The following is a 19,830-nucleotide window of genomic DNA, read 5'->3' as shown; positions in this document are numbered from 1 at the left end:
CGGTAGCGCTCCCAGGAATCTGGTTTCTACATAACATTAGAGGTAATTGATTTCCAGATAACTCGAGGAAAAGAGGTTACATTTATATAGCTACATATTTTATTTTCTCGCTTTCAGCAGGAGGCACGGTCACCCATTATCATTACTCCCCATTGCTGTGGCGCAGGCCTCGATGGCACAATCTTTAGCGCTATAAGTGGCACTATCGATGAACTTATAAGGTGCAAGTTCACAGCTTTAAGGTATAATATTACATTCGACGCGGTCAATCTTTATTACCACGATTAAGGCCAGTCTGTTTTTTTTTATCGCTACAAATGGCACGGTCGGAAATTGGAGGAAAACATGCGAACTAGTTAGGCTATAAATCTTGTAATTTAAATTTAATCATTGGAAAGATACAGACATATAATAAAAGTGATTAGACCTATTGGCGCTAAGCTATTATGGGAAAACCCTTTAGAATATCTCATAGGAGATAATAGCCTTCCCCAAAATAGGTTAAGTAAAAAAATAAATTTATTTTGAGTTATTCAAACGCAAAAGATGTCAGGAGAATTAAGCTAACTATTAATGGCGCAAAAGTTGGTAACGAAAAATGTAGAAATAGCAAAGTCTATTCCGCAGTACGATTGACAAACAAATATCGACGAATTTAATATCCAATTGGCCCAGTTTGTAGAATTAACAAACACAGAGCTAGAAACGTTAGTCGGCATTTTCTTCTATTAAGATTAAAAGGCCAGGCCTTAACCTTTCTAAAGCAAATTGAACATACTATAGGTGATGACGCCAGCTTGCCAATAAATACGGCGGACAAATTGTTAACAGCATTTAAAGATAGATTTATCGAAACTAGTTCCGTAAATAAATTAAAAACGGAATGGTATGCTTTGACCATTCACAAAACATAAGAAAATATCTTGATAATATACGGATTTCAGTAGAAGCAAAATACGGAAAAGGATCAGGAGAACTGTATGAAAAAGTCATACTAAATACCTTTTTGCAAGGGCTACCCCCAAAACTATATAGAATGGTAATATCCAAAAATATTCCGACGTTGGATCTTGCAGTTCAGGAGGTAGGGCGATTGATCGAAGTCGATACAATGGTGGCAAATCACAGTTAAACGAAAATAAACAGCCTAGGCATATCAAACACAAGCCTGACCTTCAAAGGCTATCAGGCATCTCCCATTTTCTTTTCAAGGGATAACTCCCCAGTGCCACAAAGAAATAAAAAGCAAGAACCCGCTAGGTAGAAAACAGTACGTATTCAGCCTGTCAAACAATTTAGTTATGAAAATAACCCTACAATAATAAGGTGCTATATTTGTAATCGACCTGGGCACATCACGAGAGAATGCCGTCGTGTCCTCAATCATACAACAGGTATTGCTATTGGCAGTACACAAAATAATGGCAATCATTCGTTCAGAAGAAAACATTATGGCACCAGTAGTTCGCCAGGCTACAGCCATAGAAAACTACGACAATCACTACCTTACAATGCGTACCAGCTAAATTTGAGCAATCTTCCCCCCAACAGACAAATTAATTACAGATTTGAAAACCCAAATACTCGCCAAAGCCAATATAATGCGAGAATGGTATATAGAAATCCCGAAAATTTACCGACGGGAAATGAAAATTTTTCAAGCCGACGGCATTGGCAGTCAGCACCAGCAACCGACACTGACGCATAAAATCCAAACTATCGTAATAATACATGGCGAAGGCAGACAAATGTAAATCAATTAAATATGCCTACGGAATCTCACATATCCGAATATCTATTGCAGGCACCGACGCATGAAATAAACCCGCAGGGAAACGTTTCAGGCCCCTCAGAAAATTAAATTGGACCCAGAGGGTTCCTAGAATGTTTTATAGGTCCAAACTGATAGTAGTACCGTCTTGTACCAATAATAATAATAATAAGTTACCTATATTTAATTATTTTTGTGTGGCAAATATTTACTTTAAGGCTTTAATTGACTCTGGTGCAACTGCGAACATCATAAACTCATGCGTATTTAAGATTTTGCCTCCGCATATTAGGCAACAAAGAAATTTTAATAATCCCAATTTAACTAGCGTGACAGGGCATCAATTGGATACAAAAGGTCCAATTTGCCCAGGCATAAAAAGGGATAACTGAATCTTTCCGACAGATTTTATAATATGCGATAACTTTCCGTATGAAGCCATTATCGGCGCAAATTTTTTAAGGTCGAATAGAGTACTATTAGACGTGGCAAACGAAAGGCTTGTCTACCCGGCTAAGGTAGGGGAAGTAGTTTCTACCTTAAGAAATCGTAACAGAGGTTAAAAAGACAACGTAACAGTAAACAAAATTTCTGGCGATAAAATGGCACAATCTTTTCAACCTCATGTCTCGCTAAGAGGACATGGCACAATCTGAAATTTGTTCAAATATTCTGAGGGACATTGCAGAAATGAAGTAAATTTAAACAATAAGTACATTGAATCTGCAAAAATAAAAATATGAGATATGCGACAGTACAGGTCAAACGAAATCAAGAAAATAATGGAATTATGGAAAAAAGTAGTGAACCCCAATGCAAATTCAAGTACAGCCAATGTCATTGGCGGATAGCGCCAGTCTAAATTTAAGAAACAATGAAAATAAAGAAAAAAATTATGGATTCGCGATACGGAAAACAAAAATCCCTCCTAAGACGAAGCAAATATTTCTAACATCACAGATGATGTAACCAGTAGAAAGCAAATCTGAAATGTGGCATGCGATCTCGTCAAAGGAAATTCCTGAAAATGTGTTATGTGAAGAACAGATTATATCTTACGACAAAGGAGAAGGTTTTATTTGGGTAACTAATAACTACAAAATTGATACAATTACAATAAAAAAGGGGACGTGTTTAGTTCAAATCCAAGTTTTATCGGAGAATGATTTAAATAGATGGTAGAATTCCAAAAGAAACCTAGTAAATGGCATTAAAACCTCAATTATCAAAGACCCTCTAACTAAACTGCAATTCTGAAACAAATTAAATGTGGATCATATGACGGACTTAGATCTTAAGAAAAGTCATTGCGAATTACCATGTAATTCTAAAGATTTATTTTCCGTACCTTAAGACGATATCAGAATTATACCTTTTTATGAATATTCAATTTTAATGACTGGCAATCATGTAGCAAAACAGCCATATCGCGTGCCATATAAGCACAAAGAATGGTTAAAAAATAAAATCTATGAATTAGAAAAAAGTTTAATTATACGCCCCAGTATAAGTCCGTATTCGGCACCAGTGATCTTGGTACCAAAAAAGAATGGCGATCTTAGACTTGTTGTTGATTATAGAGCCCTTAACAAACAAGTAGTTAGCGATAAATTTGGTTTACCAAGAATAGATGAAATTCTTGACTCTATTTCAAGGAAAAACAAAATCTTTACTTCTTTGGACCTCACCCAGGGCTACCACCAAGGGAAAATAGCCGAAAAATATGTATATAAAACTGCGTTTTGTATGACCGAATGTGGTTCATGTGAATACTTAAGAGTGCCCTTTGGACTTAAAACAAGTTCAAGCGCGCTTTGTAAACCCTTATTACACCTGTTGAGAGGATTAAAGAATATCATTCATTTTGTTGATGATGTCATATGCGTGGGAGAAAACGCTGAACAACACTTAGCAACATTAGCTAAGGTGTTCGAGAAGTTCAGACAGGGCAATTTAAAATGCCGGCCTGAAAAAGTAAATTTATTTCAACCTAAAATTAAATTTTTAGGAGTAGTGGTGACGCAAGGAGAGATATCTCCAGACCCTGACAAAATAAAATGTGTTGAAAACTTCAAACCCCCAGAATTATGAAAGAATTAAGAGGAATTCTAGGTCTTACAGGCTACTTTAGAAAATTCGTGTGTAATTACCCCCAAATTGCGAAACCCCTCACGGAATCAACTAAAGGGACCTCCCAAAATGTTACCAGTTCCCAGGAAGCTCAAATTTCCCTAGACCGTCTCAAAAAGGCACTCACTTCTGAACCAATATTATCGCTGCCTGATTTCGAAAACGGACAATTTGTGGTCACAACCAATGCTAGTTTAAAGGGCATTGGCGCTATTGTTTCGCAAATAATCCCGGTAGAAAACCCTAATCCTCTAAAGGGAACGCCTAAACAAAAAAAAATAAAAAAAAGTTATATGCTATTCGAGTAGAATTTATCAAAAGGCGAAAGTAGTTATTCCGCCAAAAACTTAGAATTATTATCTATAATCCACCACTTGGACAAATTTAGACACTATTTAATTGGTAGAAAATTTAAGCTACGATCAGACCGTAAAAGCTTGCAGTACCTGCGCACATTTAAAAACCCCACGGGAGTTCTAGCTAGATGGATTATGAAAATCCAAGACCTAGATTACGAATTTGAACATTTAAAGGGTAAACAAAATGCAGCTTGTGACTTTTTGAGTAGATACCCAAAAAATATGCCGTCGGAAACTGAGGAAAATGATGTTAACACTATCAATGCTAAGAGCAAACATAAATGTAAGAAAAACAAAGTCTAAGATATAGTAAAAGAAAATATGGATAACTATTGTCCCTTGTCTTTAGAAAATATAAAAAAAAATCAAAAAAAGGACAAAATGTGTGTAGCACTTATTAATTATTTTGTGAATAATGATGCGTTACCAGATAAATTCAAAACTCTTAGAAAAGAGATAGATAATTTTTACTATGATCTTGATGAAGAAATACTATGTAGAATCGTGACCGCTGAGGGAAATAGAAACAAAACCTCATTAATACCTGTATAACCCAAAACTTAATAAGACCTGCTTTGAATATTTTAATTCAGATAAAGATGGACACTTAGGAGTAACGAAAACTTTCCATAAATTAAAAACAATATTTTTACGTACCGTCGGGAATAACAAAACTTAAAGAATTTGTAGGCACATGCGAAGCATGTAACTTAAGAAAAAACCCCAAGCTTATCCTAATCCTCCAATGGGAAGAGTCCCGGTAGCGAGATTCCCCTTCGATACTGTCTCATTGCATTTATATAAAACAAGCGGAGGCTTGCCTGTTTCCCACAGAGGCCATACTTGTAGTCTATCAGTTATAGATCACTTATCCGGATTTACTTTTGCAAAAGCATTAAAAAATAAAAGTACCTACGCCACGAGTAAAGCGTTAGCAAAATTATTTTTAAAATTTGGCTTTCCAAATGAGGTTTTAAGTGACAACGGAAGCAATTTTGTTTCAAAAATAACAAAAGACTTAATGAGTTTTCTTAACATAGAGAAATTGGTGACTTCTCCATATCACCCACAAGCTAATGGTAAAATAGAAAATAGGCATAAAATATATTCGAACGTATTAAGCATTTATACAAAAGACAGCAGGAACGATTGGGATCAATTCTTACCTTATTTAACCAGCATAATCAACACTGCTTATTCAGAAACAACCAACGACAACCCTTTTTATTTACTTTTTGGTTGCGATTTTAGACTCCCCTATGACGAAATTATTGAATACCGGCAACATTACAATAACTCGGAGGATTACAAACAAGAATTCATAAATAAAATGAGGAAAACTTATAAAGATAGTTAAGCAAAAGTTGGAAAACTTTAAAATAAACCAAGAGCTAAGAAACCAACCCAAAATCAAGGAGAACATAGATTTTAAGATAGGATATTGTGTTTACCTAAAAAATGAGGTAAAAGCAGAAGTCAAGAAACTTTCCAACAAATATTCTGGACCGTACAGAATAGTCAAAAAGTAAGATAACTATTATACTTTTAAAATGGAGAACCCCGATAGTGGAAGAACTTACAAGGTACATGTTAGCCAAATAAAAAGAGCAAAATTTCCAGAAAGATGGGTATTGCGTCCCTCGTCTACCGATTCGTCAGAGGCGGAAATTGAGCCCCCTAAATCAAGATTGGCAGAGCTAAAACCCTTTAATTTTAAGCAAGATTATTTTGAAAATGAGAGTAATGAGGAGAACTTTGAAGAATTTTTAGCTATGAAAAATCTAGTTATTCCCAAGAGAAAATACCTAATACCAGTAAGAATAAAAACGCCAAAATATCCAAAAAGCTCTTCATCGGAGAGCGCAGGATAACTAGATTATACGATATCCCCGAAAAACCAATTTCTTCTGATAGAATTTCGACCCCTTGTCCCCCCAAAAGATTTCCGGACGATATGGTTTCCCCGGCAACACCAATAGAGAGGCCCTTGTTATTGCAGGAAGAATTGAAACAGAGCTGTAGAAACTCCGGGTATTACTGTAAAGAAAACTCCTCCCAAAGATTCAACTAAAACAAATCTGCAAGAACCTATGGATTTAATAAATTTCCCAATAAAAACGAGTCAAAGTAAATTGCCTAAGAATAAAACTAACGAGGATGACCGGCAAGGCCAATATCATGCTATAACTGTGTCCAAGGTCAAACCTAATCAATGGACTTCATGGACGGAAACACTAGTGCAAAGAAAGCCCCATCCCCCTGAAGACATTGCATTTAATCAGTGGAGGAACCCCGCAAAATCTTTGGATTCCTCTCAAAGCTCTCAAGAATCCTTCAAATCTCCCGAGTTGAAAACTTAAAGCGAAGACTTAGAGAATAAACCTTCTACTTCCAGAGGAGTAGAAATTTACGAACGAAGGGGAGGTGATACCTCAAAAATGCGAGGTGCAACTTCTAAAACTTATAATACAGAATCATCGGAAACCAGTTCCAAAGAATCTGACAGCGAATCAGACCATATAGTAGTTAAAGAAATAGAGAAATCAAAACCGACTTTAGCAGCCGCACACGCGAAAGAAACAAAATTAAAAGGGCAAGAATTTTTGAAAAAACAATACAAAAAATTTGATCTTATATCAATAACAAAATCTACAAAGAAAAAACCACGAAAAACAGTAGAAAAAGTAACGACACAGTCTTGTAGAACGGTTAAGAAACCGGACGGATTAAAATACCCTTAAAAATACAAAAAAAAAGATTTTTTATGGATAGGCATCACAAAGGAATAATAGCTTGAAAACTTCTAGCTCGCAAGTAAAAATATACACACACCATTCCAGTACAATATGTCTAAGCCAAATGAAAGATATCGGGGCTGTACCTGGTGGTTTGGAATGTGGTGGGTAGCGATATTGAAGTTTTCCAGGCCACGCTTCGAGTCTTAAGACTGGCTTTCAAATCTCCCGACTCCAGGAAGAAATTAAATCGAAGATTTGTAGAGGCACTGGTAACTATAAGGAACAACCCAAAGGTCGGACTAAGAGTTTTCATAAATGATTCAAGATATAAGTGGCTAACGAGAAAGGTCTGATGTAGGAAGCTCGTCATCGACTGACGACGATAAGTGCTGTTGGGCCACGTTTTGTGGGAAGACTGGGGAGGAAGTCAAACCCCAGACAGCGTTTAATTTATTGGATTTTGGCGGTCTCCTTGGATTTTTTATGAAAAATAAACCCTCGTTGTAATGTAGGCTGATGTCATCAAATACAAAAAAGTACCAGCACAGAAGTCTCTAACTATGGGCTGGTTGTCTTCATGATTTTGAATTGGGAGGTGATCATGTTCATGGTTCTAATTGTGAAGAAATTCAGATAATAACAATGAATCAAAGCCTATCCGAAAGGCGATAATTGATACTGAGTTCATTACCATAATGAACGCGAAGGAAAAAATTATATATTCGGCAGCTATGTCAGTCGTGGACGAACAAGTAAATCAGATATATGCAACAGAATCGTTTTTAACCTACAATGTTAAAGGGAACGCACCCCACTCTAACAAGTATGGATTAGCACCCGCAAATGTCCCCAAGTATCGTTTGGCTAGAGGGGAAATTAAAACAAAATATGGAAGAAGAAGTACGAAACAACTTGACTGTTTACAATTATTAATAATACGCCTACAAAAGAGCCTCAATATCAAGTATTTCTATTCCAAGGGACCAAATCAAATAGACCTTTTATTTCTTGATAAATGCAGAGCCCCCAAAATTATCTATAAACTTGAAAAAAATCACAAATTTGTAAAAAATGAAGGCATACATCATCCTTTAGCGGAAATTCAATATTATAAACAATTTTTATTCGACCCTGAATCTGAAGAATACAAACACCTAGGTAGTAAATTATTTCTGAAACGTATGAAAACACACCAAAGAAAAAGAAACGCCTATAAGAATAATAACAAGTAATTAAGAGAAAATTCTAAACTCAAAACCACCTATTAGTAGGTAACTGTGGAATAAATTAATTTCATATATATAAACTATTTTGTCTTAGTGCGGATTATAATAATTTTAGGCCTACAAAAAAAATAGGATAACAGTGTAATTATGTGCTGCTTGCTTACTTATTTATATGTTGCTTACTCGAAAAATATAATGCAAAATTAGATTGTATAGCGATTATTAGCTAAGCTTTAAAGGTATATCTCAACCAGTCAGAAAGGCATATAACAACCAAAATAAAACTTGGAAGTCCCAACTTTACTTCCATAACCAATCTAATCCTAAAATATTTATTCTGTTTTACGCCTACAAATCAGTTTTATTTGGCCAATGCCACAAAATGGTTACATAATAAAAAAATAACCTAAGTTAAAACTTCAAGTGCCTTTGAAAAAAATATAATAATAACAAAGTAGTAAACAAACGAATTTTGCAAAAATGGGTAAAATTAATGATAAATTAATTCTAGAAACAAACAATAAGAAGAGGCTTAAGAATATCATCATAATCCTCGTTGTTCACGCAGTAGCCCAAGATATCGTAAAGCATGGAGTAATGTTCAAGAACGAAAATTCATTGCTGGCGAGCAATGATGCAAGGAAAATTTTATGAAGTTGGATCCCAAACCCTTTGAGACCTTGTTTCAACACGTATCTAGACTAGAAAAATACACGAATGAACTCGAAGCATCGATATTTCAATTCCTGAAGTCAGACAAAGGATTAGAGGCGGGCAAAACAATGCATAGTCAATATAACAAAGAGTTTCCAACTTCAGTTGCCCCCAAACAAAAATCAAAATTTGTAATAGATGACTTTGGTAAGAAAATCGCAGAAGTCGACAAAGACTACAAGCCTTATTTGAATTATTCAATACGGAAATACAAAAATTAAAACAAAGTACCACGAAGAAATTTTTCTCATATATATAAACTATTTTGTCTTGGTGCAGATTATAATAATTTTAGGCCTACACAAAAAATTGGATAACAGTGTAATAATGGGCTGCTTGCTTACTTATTTATGTGTTGCTTACTCGAAAAATATAATGCAAAATTAGATTGTATAGCGATTATTAGCAAAGCTTTAAAGGTATATCTCAATCGGTCATAAAGGCATATAACAACCAAAATAAAACTTGGAAGTCCCAACTTTACTTCCATAACCAATCTAATCCTAAAATATTTATTCTGTATTACGCTTATAAATCAGTTTTATTTGGCCAATACCACAAAACGGTTACATAATAAAAAATAACCAAGTTAAAAGTTAAAATGCCTTTGAAAAAATATAATAATGACAAGGTAGCAAACAAACGAATTTTGCAAAAATGGGTTCAAAGTAATGATAAATTAATTCTAGAAACAAACACAAAGATGAGGCTTAAGAATATCATCATAATCCTTGTTGTTCACGCAGTGGCCCAAGATATTGTAAAACATGGAGTAATATTCAAGCATGAATATTCATTGCTAGTTAGCCATGACGCATGGACAATTTTTATGAAACTGGACCCCAAACCCTTCGAGACCTTGTTTCAACAAGTAACAAGACTAGAAAAAAAAACACGAATGAACTCAAAGCATCGATATTTCAGTTCCTAAGGTCGGACAAAGGATTAGAGGCCGGTAAAATAATGCATAGTAAAGATAATAAAGAGTTTCCAGCTTCAGTTGCCCCAAAACAAAAATCAAAATTCGTAATAGATGACTTTGATAATAAAATCGCAGAAGTCGACATGGCACTTGGGACGAGCACCAAGGAAGACAGAAGGAAAAGATCAGTAGATAATATTGAATACTTATAAAGAGACTTTACTAAAATGAGACCCATGCAAAATCCTAAATTACTGACTACAAGGAAAGGAAAACCTTATGATGGAAATTACGCAATGATAAACAAACAACCATTACCCAATCTAAATGAGAAAAACGCCCAAAAGTTTTCAACTCATCAAGCCTACCTAATATTATATAGACAAAGACTACAAGTCTTATTTGAATTATTCAATACGGAAATACAAAAATTAAAACAAAGTACCACGAAGATTTTTGCAGTATTCTTTCGAAGAAATAAATACCGTAGGTCTACCGGCCTAATTCCCATCATCGGAGAACTCGCCTCCCGCCTTTTTGGTTTGACAACGGGGGAAGACCTAAACAGCCTGAGGGAAAATGTAAGAAAGTTGAATAATGCCATGAACGTAACATTACACGCTCAGCAGATACAAGCCAGTGAAGCAAATTACCAGAGAGATAAAATTGAAATGATATCTAAGAAAATCTCAAAAACTATAAACGTAATAAATTATTTAAGGAATGAAGTGGACCGCGTGGTGATAGACGCGAGCTTTACCATTCTATCACTCGATACAATTACCATGTCACTACTAAATTTGGCGACAGATGTTAGCAAATTCGAGTTTGCATTATTTGCCCTCACGGGAGGAACTTTGTCTTTCGACCTAGTAGATCCTTCTAACCTAAAAAGTATGTTAGACAAAATAAAAACGCACCTAACATTTGGTTTACATTTACCCGTAGAACCAGAAGTATCAAATTTATTTCTTTACTATACTAAATTAAAAGCCCACATTACGTAAATAAATGAGCAACTATTTGCGGTAGAAAAAATTCCATTTATTAACCAACAATTCATTTACGACTTGTAAAAAATTTCTAATTTCCCTTCTAAAATAAAGAAAAAAAATTCACTTATGACAATCATACCTGAAGCAGAGTATTTGCTTGTTGATCAAGATAGACGAAAATATGCCCTAGCCAATCCACAAGACTTAAAAGAGTGCGTACTATTTAAAAACCTAGTATGCCAGCTTACGTTACCTATTTATAACGTCAAATCTGGATCTTGTATGTGAGATATATTTTTGAAAGACACCAAACAGGAAGAAATACCTGATTCAAACGAGGCTGTGATAGAAAGTGCTAAGCGAAAAATGTCCTGGCAAGTTCTAAATGATACTCGGTTATATTTTCTCTCAAGAGAAACCGTTGGAACCATGTTTAGTTATAACAATGCAAAAGGAATAAATCCAAGTTAAGAAACAGAGTTACTGTTACAAAATGTGGGTACTATAACCATAAAACAACGATGTTGACTTGTAACTAAAGAGTCAACTGTTCGAACGCCGTTAATTACCACGAGCACAAAGATAATAAGTCCCAAAATAATCGACTTCAAGGCAATTAACCTGTCGTACACTATTCCCAATATAGAAAACGAAATGAAAACCTCGATATGGTCCAAAATAGAAAAGAATAAAGGGACATTAAGGCTTACAAAAATAAGAGAAGCATTAACGTATGTGGATAATAGATACGGATTGTTCTCAACCAATTTCTGGTGGAACATACTACTGACCGTATGTTCCGTATTCGCGACTTCCCTGGCCATAAAAACCTTATTGACTTTTAATTATGGAAAAATCCTGAGACTAAGAAGGCGAAAACCAAGAGAAGAACACGGGGAAACGGCTGAAATGCAGAAGTTAAACCTGGAACCCCATGATAACGTCTAAGCCAAGAAAAAGGGAAGACATTAGAAAATGATTGGGTATAGAGGTCTCCACTCGCCCTTGCTATGTCTTGTTCCTTCATTGTAAGTGTCGTTTACGTAAAACCGTGTGGTTATGACGCTGCAACATGCGTTTCTTAAACAGCACGGACGTGCGTGAACAATGCAGGCATAAAATATGTTGTAAAATTAAACCTCAAACTTAATAATGTAGCTTAATTTATATTTAAATGGTTATTTTAAATCTAATATAGAATTAAATGAGTATTGATAAAAGATTAAGTTAAATTGTGTGTAATAAAGTATACCGAGGAAAATAATAAGGTACATTACTTAAAGTTAAGAGAAGTAATCTCTTATAAGAGAAACAAAAATGCCAGTTCGTTAAAAACAATATATGCATATTAACATTGGCATATATTTGATATTACCTTGTAGTATAACGTTAACCATTTATTGTAACCAATCATATTGCTTATTATGTGTTATGACTTTGTTTTAAAGAACGTGTGATTCTGCCTCGTTATTTTTATTACAGGAAGTGGATTGACATATTGGAAATCAATCACTACAATGCGTTGTCCAGTGCAGGTACAACCTAGTAGCATCTATTTTCATCATACCTCAACCAACGAAGAGTACTCACCATAGACTCCAGGCAATTTTCATCCCAGCTTCGTTTACAAAAATTATAGTTAATTTTGATCGTTGTTTCCTCGACCACGAACCATATTACGTATCAGGTAACACTATATTTGAATCTCAGTATCCAGTGCATTATTGAACTATATAATTAAGTAAATCCTGAGAACCCCATCGACCAGTACAAGATATAAGTACATAAATATCACCATTGATAATCATTATGGACCCATATACCATATGACTGTATAGTTGTGATATTTGATTATTCCAAAAACTAGTCACGCGTCGAATCCCTTTCGACTATCTCTCGGACCCCATCCTATCACCTCTATCAATTGCGAAAAGCTAATATCTCTTATATTCCATAAGTTTTAGGAGATAATTTATGAAAAATGGACCTGGAAACCAACCATTGAATTGCAGAAACCAAAATTAACCCCAGGGACTAACTCCTTTGTGACAATATACTCCTCCCACAAGTTAAAGACAATATGTTGAAGGAGTCACTAAATTTTTGATGTCGACTAATTCCAAATCCAAACATCAATTCCCCTGTGATTAGCCAAGGAATCACCGCAAAATTTAATAGACGCAAGCCAGGCACGAACAATTTTATAAGAGAACTGTAATCTCTAAATGCACGAATGAACAATTTTATACGAGAAATACATTCTCTGTGTGCTTTAAAGTATGCCTAAAATGATATGCTGAGAAGAAAATGAACGCAGTCCCAGTGTTCAACCCCTTAATGATAAGGCACCCTATGAACTATCCAAAAACAGCAGGTGAGAATGAACTCTGATATCAAAATTCCACACGCCTGTACCTGGGAGTATCATTTCTCATTTGACAATTAGAGAAAGCTTTTCGTGCAAGATGAACATAATCATGCTCGAACTGTTCTGTGAAAAAAACTATATTGTAAGTGCTTTAAAAATTTTGCCAAGACGAAAAGAGTGAAGGACCATAATTTACAACAGAAGGACTGAGTACGCTAAAGAGACACTAAGGTGATGAAACACGTGTGAATTTACATGTTACATTTTAATAGCTTCGATAACTTAAAAATTCCAATATCCTATCATTAATATTACATAGCAAACATCCCCAGTGAAAATGTTCTAATGTTTACCAGTGAACGTGGTAAACATAATATTGCGTGTTTTAAATCGTTCTTATATGTAGTGTTAGATGTTCAGATAGAGTTATGTGTAGCGTTGTCGTACTATTCATTTAATGTAGCGTAGATAGGAAGCAGTGTGCCCTATAGTCAGCAAAATAAAAAAAAACTTGAAAAAGGTGAATTCTCAAAAAAAATCTTATGTAAAGGTAGAATAGCCCCAACCTTGTTGGAAATGTAAAAGTCATCAATGTTAGATGAAAAAAAAAATCTTTAGCATAGTAGCTAGGCTAGAACCATAGATAATCTTAGTCCGGTAGATGAACTTTAGAAAGGGATATATAATAAAATAGGAAAAGTAATAGAGAGAATTTTTAACACCCCTGATTAATCCTATATGAAAGTATAAAAGAATACGATGTCAATAAAAATTATGTAGAACAAATAATTAATAAATACTGAATATTTGAGAAGCCCGAAGGCAACCAAGTTCTAATGATGGGAGGTCACGAGATAATTGAAGGGGTAATATGTACCGTGAGTAAAAGGTGATATATATAAAATACAAAGATTCTTATCTTCTAAAGATAATTCCGAATTCCCCTAATTAAGCTTAAATCCCGTTTCCAAGAGTCTAAATTCTTAATCAGCAAAAAGAAAAACTGCCTTTTAGTTTCAGCCAAAACTCGGCGCTAATCACGGGAGACGGTTTTGAATTTCGCCGAGAAGATTGGTAATAAAAAATCACTAAATACAATGTTTCTTAGGAAGCTTAAGTTATAACGTTTAATCATCAGATATATTTGAAACAAATTATAGGACGAACAGTTCGCATAATGTAGTGAGTTTGCTAACATAATTACAAAATAGCGGCCCCCTCCGAAGGACTTGGGCCAATCGTGAAAAAGCTAGTAAAGCGCAGAAGTTATATTTGTTTGATATAGTGACAAAAAAAATTTGTTTTTCATTTCTGTTATGGTTTGTCTCTATTGCCATCAGCAATATTTTTTAGAGCCAATTTAGTCCTTGTCTCTGTTGTCGTAATTTAAAGTGAAGCACTTTTTTACGCCTAAGTGTAAGTCTCAGTAAAACCGTTGCCATTCTATTTGTGTTTCTTTTACTTTATATGTCTGTATTTAATCGCACAGCAGACAGTTAGTTCGTATGCCTCCAACGGTAGCGCTCCCAGGAATCTGGTTTCTACATAACATTAGAGGTAATTGATTTCCAGGTAACTCAAGGAAAAGAGGTTACATTTATATAGCTACATCTTTAATTTTCTCGCTTTCAGCGGGTGGCGCGGTCACCCATTAACATTACTCCCCATTGCTGTGGCGCAGGCCTCGATGACAAAATCTTTAGCACTATAAGTGGCGCTATCGAAGAACTTATAAGGTGTAAGTTCACAGCTTTAAAGCATAATATTACATTCGACGCGGTCAATCTTTATTACCACAATTAAGGCCAGTCTATTTTTTTATCGCTACAGTTGGCACAGCCTAGTGAAGGTTGAAACAGAGCCCATAGTAAACAAAAAGTGAAAAAAACACGTTTTGAAGACTGTAATAAAGAACGAAACCTAGGCCATAGTGACTGAAATGTTAAAATAAATCATCATATGCTTGATGATGCAACATATATAGATAGGACATATAAGGGAACGGAATAGTTCAATATGAATATGGAAATTGGTATTATGATTGTAAAGATATCCAAAACCCAGTAAAGAACAAACCTCGGCATACAGTAACTAAAAGTTAATATAATATCATGGTTGCAGCTCTTGCTGCAACCTAGTAAGAGATAAAGATTGATTATTTAAAATTCGTAACAGCTATGTCCCAGGAACAGCTTAGAGTGTTAAGTTGAAATCTTCAGTGCATTTTGAAGGGGATGTTGAACCAACCAAATGACAGTATTTACACATTATAGAGTATACGCTCATCTCTCTTATATGCTTGGGATTTCAGGCATAATTCTTACGTAATATTTCAAACATGTAAGCTTATCAACAAATTACTCTTTCAAAAGGGCCCAATGATGAATTTGACATGTCTCATTATTGTCTTGAACAACATCAAATTGTATACTTTTTACTATAAACTTCAAAATGTGTGACATATAAAAGAGGAGAAAATGAAAACACTTTTCGATGTGTGAACAGGGATCCGCGCGAACGCAGCCACCACTACCAAAATTGTATCTTTCGATACAAAAACGTCATGAAATAATATCATTACGCCATGACGTCATGATTACTATATAAGTGACCATAATAATACAAAAATGATATTAACATGGTTTCATCTAGGCAAGCTACACGTAATTTAAAAAAAAACAGTGCTACACAATAAACAGAGATACCATCTTGAAAAGAGAAAAGCAAATGTATTTAACAGACCAGGATTATCGAGAATTAAAAAATTGAATGAGCCAATTAAAAGATCAAGGAGCATTATCACAATGATGAAGTTTTCTTGATAGTAATCTTCAGAACAGCTTCAGAGGTTGGTGGATCGAAACCTAACCTGACCAAAGAAACAGCGAGGTTCGATGAGGTTTCGATCCATCCATCTCCGGGGCAAACACCCAACAAACTTCCTCTGCGCTAAGCTGTTCAAGTTAATGAATGTGATTAAAACGGTTTATGATGTATTATTTAATGAGGTTTCGATCTGAGACCAGGATTATCGAGAATTAAAAATTGAATGAGCCAAACAAACGATCAAGGAGCGTTATCACAATGATGAAGTGTTCTTGATAATAATCTTCAGAGCAGAGTGAATGTGATTAAAACGGTACATGATGTATTATATGAGAAAGTGTATCACACTGAAACTTTCAGGGGTTTTTGAGCAGGATGTTGAACTAAATTGAAACACACTATGTCAATTCTTATCAAACAGTTCGATGGTAACGAGCTGTATAGTAAGAGTGACTCGTCTCAATAGTAACCGAACCTCTAAAAAACGGAATTCTAATAGCAATAGATACATCAAAAGAATCGGATTTGTATGCTGATTTTAAATATTTAAGTTTCAGATAGATAGTCTCTGTGTAGACACAAATGGTTCAAGTTCAAGTTGTTTATTAATCAATAAAAAATTTTTTTACACAACTATCAAATTAATGACCCACAGTGAGAATAGCTCGTGTCTGGGTTTAAATACACTCAACAATAAATAAATAATACTATCTCCAGATACTGGAATAAAAAGATTGCTCTCCAACTCTCCGTATGGTAACAACAAACAAAATCCTAATAAAATCAAATAACCAAATAAATAAAGTGAAATGAGGAGCATCCACCCCAGAAAATAAATCAAATTAATAATTACTGATTAAGTGATTCATTAATCTAATTTTATTATTAACCAACGATTTATTCAAATCTACAAAACTATGAAACTTATTCCAATCATATATAATACTATGCCTTGGTGAAAAACGGGACCTTTCAGATTTTATTAAAGCCTGACGGACTACAGAACTGCCACGGATCCAATATGCATGCAAAACCTGATTATCATCCTGAAAAAATTAATATGCAAATAAAAATACTCAGGCAAAAGACCTTGAACGTGTTTAATCATATAAAGAACAGAATGGAAAAAAAGGGAAAAGATCCAGTGGAAGGATATTTAAAATTTTATAAATACTTTTTGTTGACGATTTATCAGGGTAAGAAAACGGGCTAGGCAGGCAATTTTTCAATAGACGCAGATCTTTATTTTGTTGCCTCTGAAGAGGAAGAATATGAGTTTTAAAAGTATTCAAAAAAATAATGGGACAGTAATTTATATATGAATGCACTAGAGAATGACAAAGAGATTTCAGACAAAAACGGCAGGACAAATTCCAGATGATTCATCATTCCAATATTTCTTGCCAGTTTCATTCGAAGATAAATTGCATGGCTTTTAAATGATAAACTTGAATCCAGTATTATCCCGAGATATTTAATATCATCAACTCTTTCAATTTCAATGGGTAGGCCGTGAATATTAATCATCATAATTTCCGGTGCTGTTTTCCCAGTACGAGATAAGATGATGAATTTTGTCTTAGTACAATTAATAGTCAATTTATTTCTCGAAAACCATAAGATAAGCCTCTTCGTTGCTGATTCCAACCTAAGCTTCAAATATCTAGAGTCGGGGCTGCTGACGTCGCATGCCGTGTCTTTGGTGTATAATATGTTAAGGCCAATGTCCTTGACGCTATTACTACTACCATTCACACAAATAAGAAATAGCAGTGGACCCAAAAAAGAGCCGCGTGGGGCTCCAACTGCGTGAGAGTAACATATCGATGAGGAAGATGTATTGCTTCCGTCTATATACTGATTTCGGTTTTTTAGGTATGACATTACTAATTCATTAACTGGGCCTCTTATGCCGCAGCTATCAAGTTTAGTATGCAATATTTTATGGGAAATCGTACCAAATGCCTTTTTAATGTAAATAAAAATTGTAGCAGGAATATCACTTTGTCAAGGGCGTCATGAACAAACTGAGTCATTGCCATAATAGCATGCTCAGTAGAGTGAGACTTCCGGAACCCAAATTACATCGGACAAAAAAATTTAGATTTCATTAAAAAGCTGACTATACAGTTATATAGGCACTTTTCGAGCAACTTCCCAAATGTAGACAGGATTGAAATCTGCTGATATTTTGTTGGGTTCTTCGGGTCTCCTCCTTTATACAAACAGATAATTCTTGCAGACTTGAAACAAGAAGGAAAAATCCACATCTATATAAGAATCTTCAGAGCAGCTTCAGAGGTTGGTAGATCGAAACCTAACCAAAGAACGCTAGACCATGGACCCAGCGAGGTTCGATGAGGTTTCGATCCATCCATCTCCGCGGCAAAAGCCGAACGCACTTCCATTAGATTGCAGCTACAGCTACAACTAGATCTCGTTCTTTACTATAAAATTGTGGATTCATTAAAAACTTTCCCGTATAATACATCACAAACCGTTTTAATCACATTCACTGTTGTGAATGTGATATTTCAAACATGTAAGCTTATCAACAAATTAATCTTTTCAAAAGGGCCCACTGATGAAGTTGACAAGTCCCATTATTGTCTTGAACAATATCAAATTGTATACTTTTTCCTTTAAACTTCAAAATGAGTGACATATAAAAGAGGAGAAAATGAAAACACTTTTCAATGTGCGGACAGGGGTTCGCGCGAACGCAGCCACCACTACTAAAATTACACTGTTGTGTTACCCCAATTTGGGGTAATCACAGGGGTCAACTAATCCAACGTAGAATGGAAAGGCCTCGCCCTGGGAGCCCCTCCTTCATGATCAACGCAGCTTTCCAGACAGGTAAGTAGGTTTAGATAAAAATCTAACATTTTACTAATATCTTTCGACACAAAAACGTCATGAAATAATATCATTACGCCATGACGTCATGATTATTATATAAGTGACCATAATAATACAAAAACGATATTAATGTGGTTTTATCCAAGCAAGCTACACGTAAGTTAAAAAAAAAACAGTACTACACCAAAAACATAGATAGCATCTTGAAAAGAGAAAAGCAATGGTATTTAACAGACCTGAAAATTAAAGGAGCCAAACAAAAGATCAAGAAGCATTATCATAATGATGAAGTTTTCTTGATAATAATCTTCAGAACAGCTTCAGAGGTTGGTGGATCGAAACCTGACCAAAGAAACAGCGAGGTTCGATGAGGTTTCGATACATCCATCTCCAGGGCAAACACCCAACAAACTTCCTCTGCGCTAAGCTGTTCACGTTAATGAATGGGATTAAAACGGTTTATGATGTATTATATGGAAAAGAGTATCACAGTGCAACTTTCAGGATTTTTGAGCAGGATGTTGAACTAAATTAAAACATACTTTGTCGATTCTTATCAAACAGTTCGATGGTAACAAACTGTGTAGTAAGAATTACTCGTCTTAATAGTAACCGAAACTCTAAAAAACCAGAATTTTAATATCAATAGATCATCAAAAGAACCGGATTTGTATGCTGATTTCAAATATTTAAGTTTCAGATAGAAAGTCTATATGTAGACACAAATGGTATAATCCACATCTTGATAAAAATCTTCAGAAGAGCTTCAGAGGTTGGTAGATCGAAACCTAACCAAAGAACGCTCGACCATGGCCCAAGCTAGCTTCTATGAAGTTTCGATCCATCCATCTCCGCGTCAAACACCGAACACACTTCCGCTGCGCTAAGCTGCTCACATAAATGAATGTGATTAAAACGG

The 19,830-nt window shown here is 35.0% G+C and overlaps 1 protein-coding gene and 1 non-coding gene across 3 annotated transcripts in view; both read right to left on the bottom strand.

Moving 5' to 3' along the window:
* The window catches only part of LOC148950517 (acetyl-coenzyme A synthetase 2-like, mitochondrial), a 417,833-nt gene that overhangs the window by 308,831 nt on the left and 89,172 nt on the right, over positions 1–19,830 (bottom strand). The gene's annotated exons all lie outside the window — the stretch shown is intronic.
* Positions 18,755–18,916, bottom strand: LOC148950520 (U1 spliceosomal RNA). The gene has a single exon (XR_016142047.1). It is a non-coding gene; the product is annotated as a U1 spliceosomal RNA (small nuclear RNA).

Source organism: Artemia sp. Qi Xiang Cuo, chromosome 7 (genome assembly GCF_049724085.1).
Source record: "Artemia sp. Qi Xiang Cuo chromosome 7, ASM4972408v1, whole genome shotgun sequence".
NCBI lineage: Eukaryota > Metazoa > Arthropoda > Branchiopoda > Anostraca > Artemiidae > Artemia > Artemia sp. Qi Xiang Cuo.
Note: the sequence above shows the minus strand (reverse complement) of the source record. Positions and strands in the feature narration are given on the sequence as shown.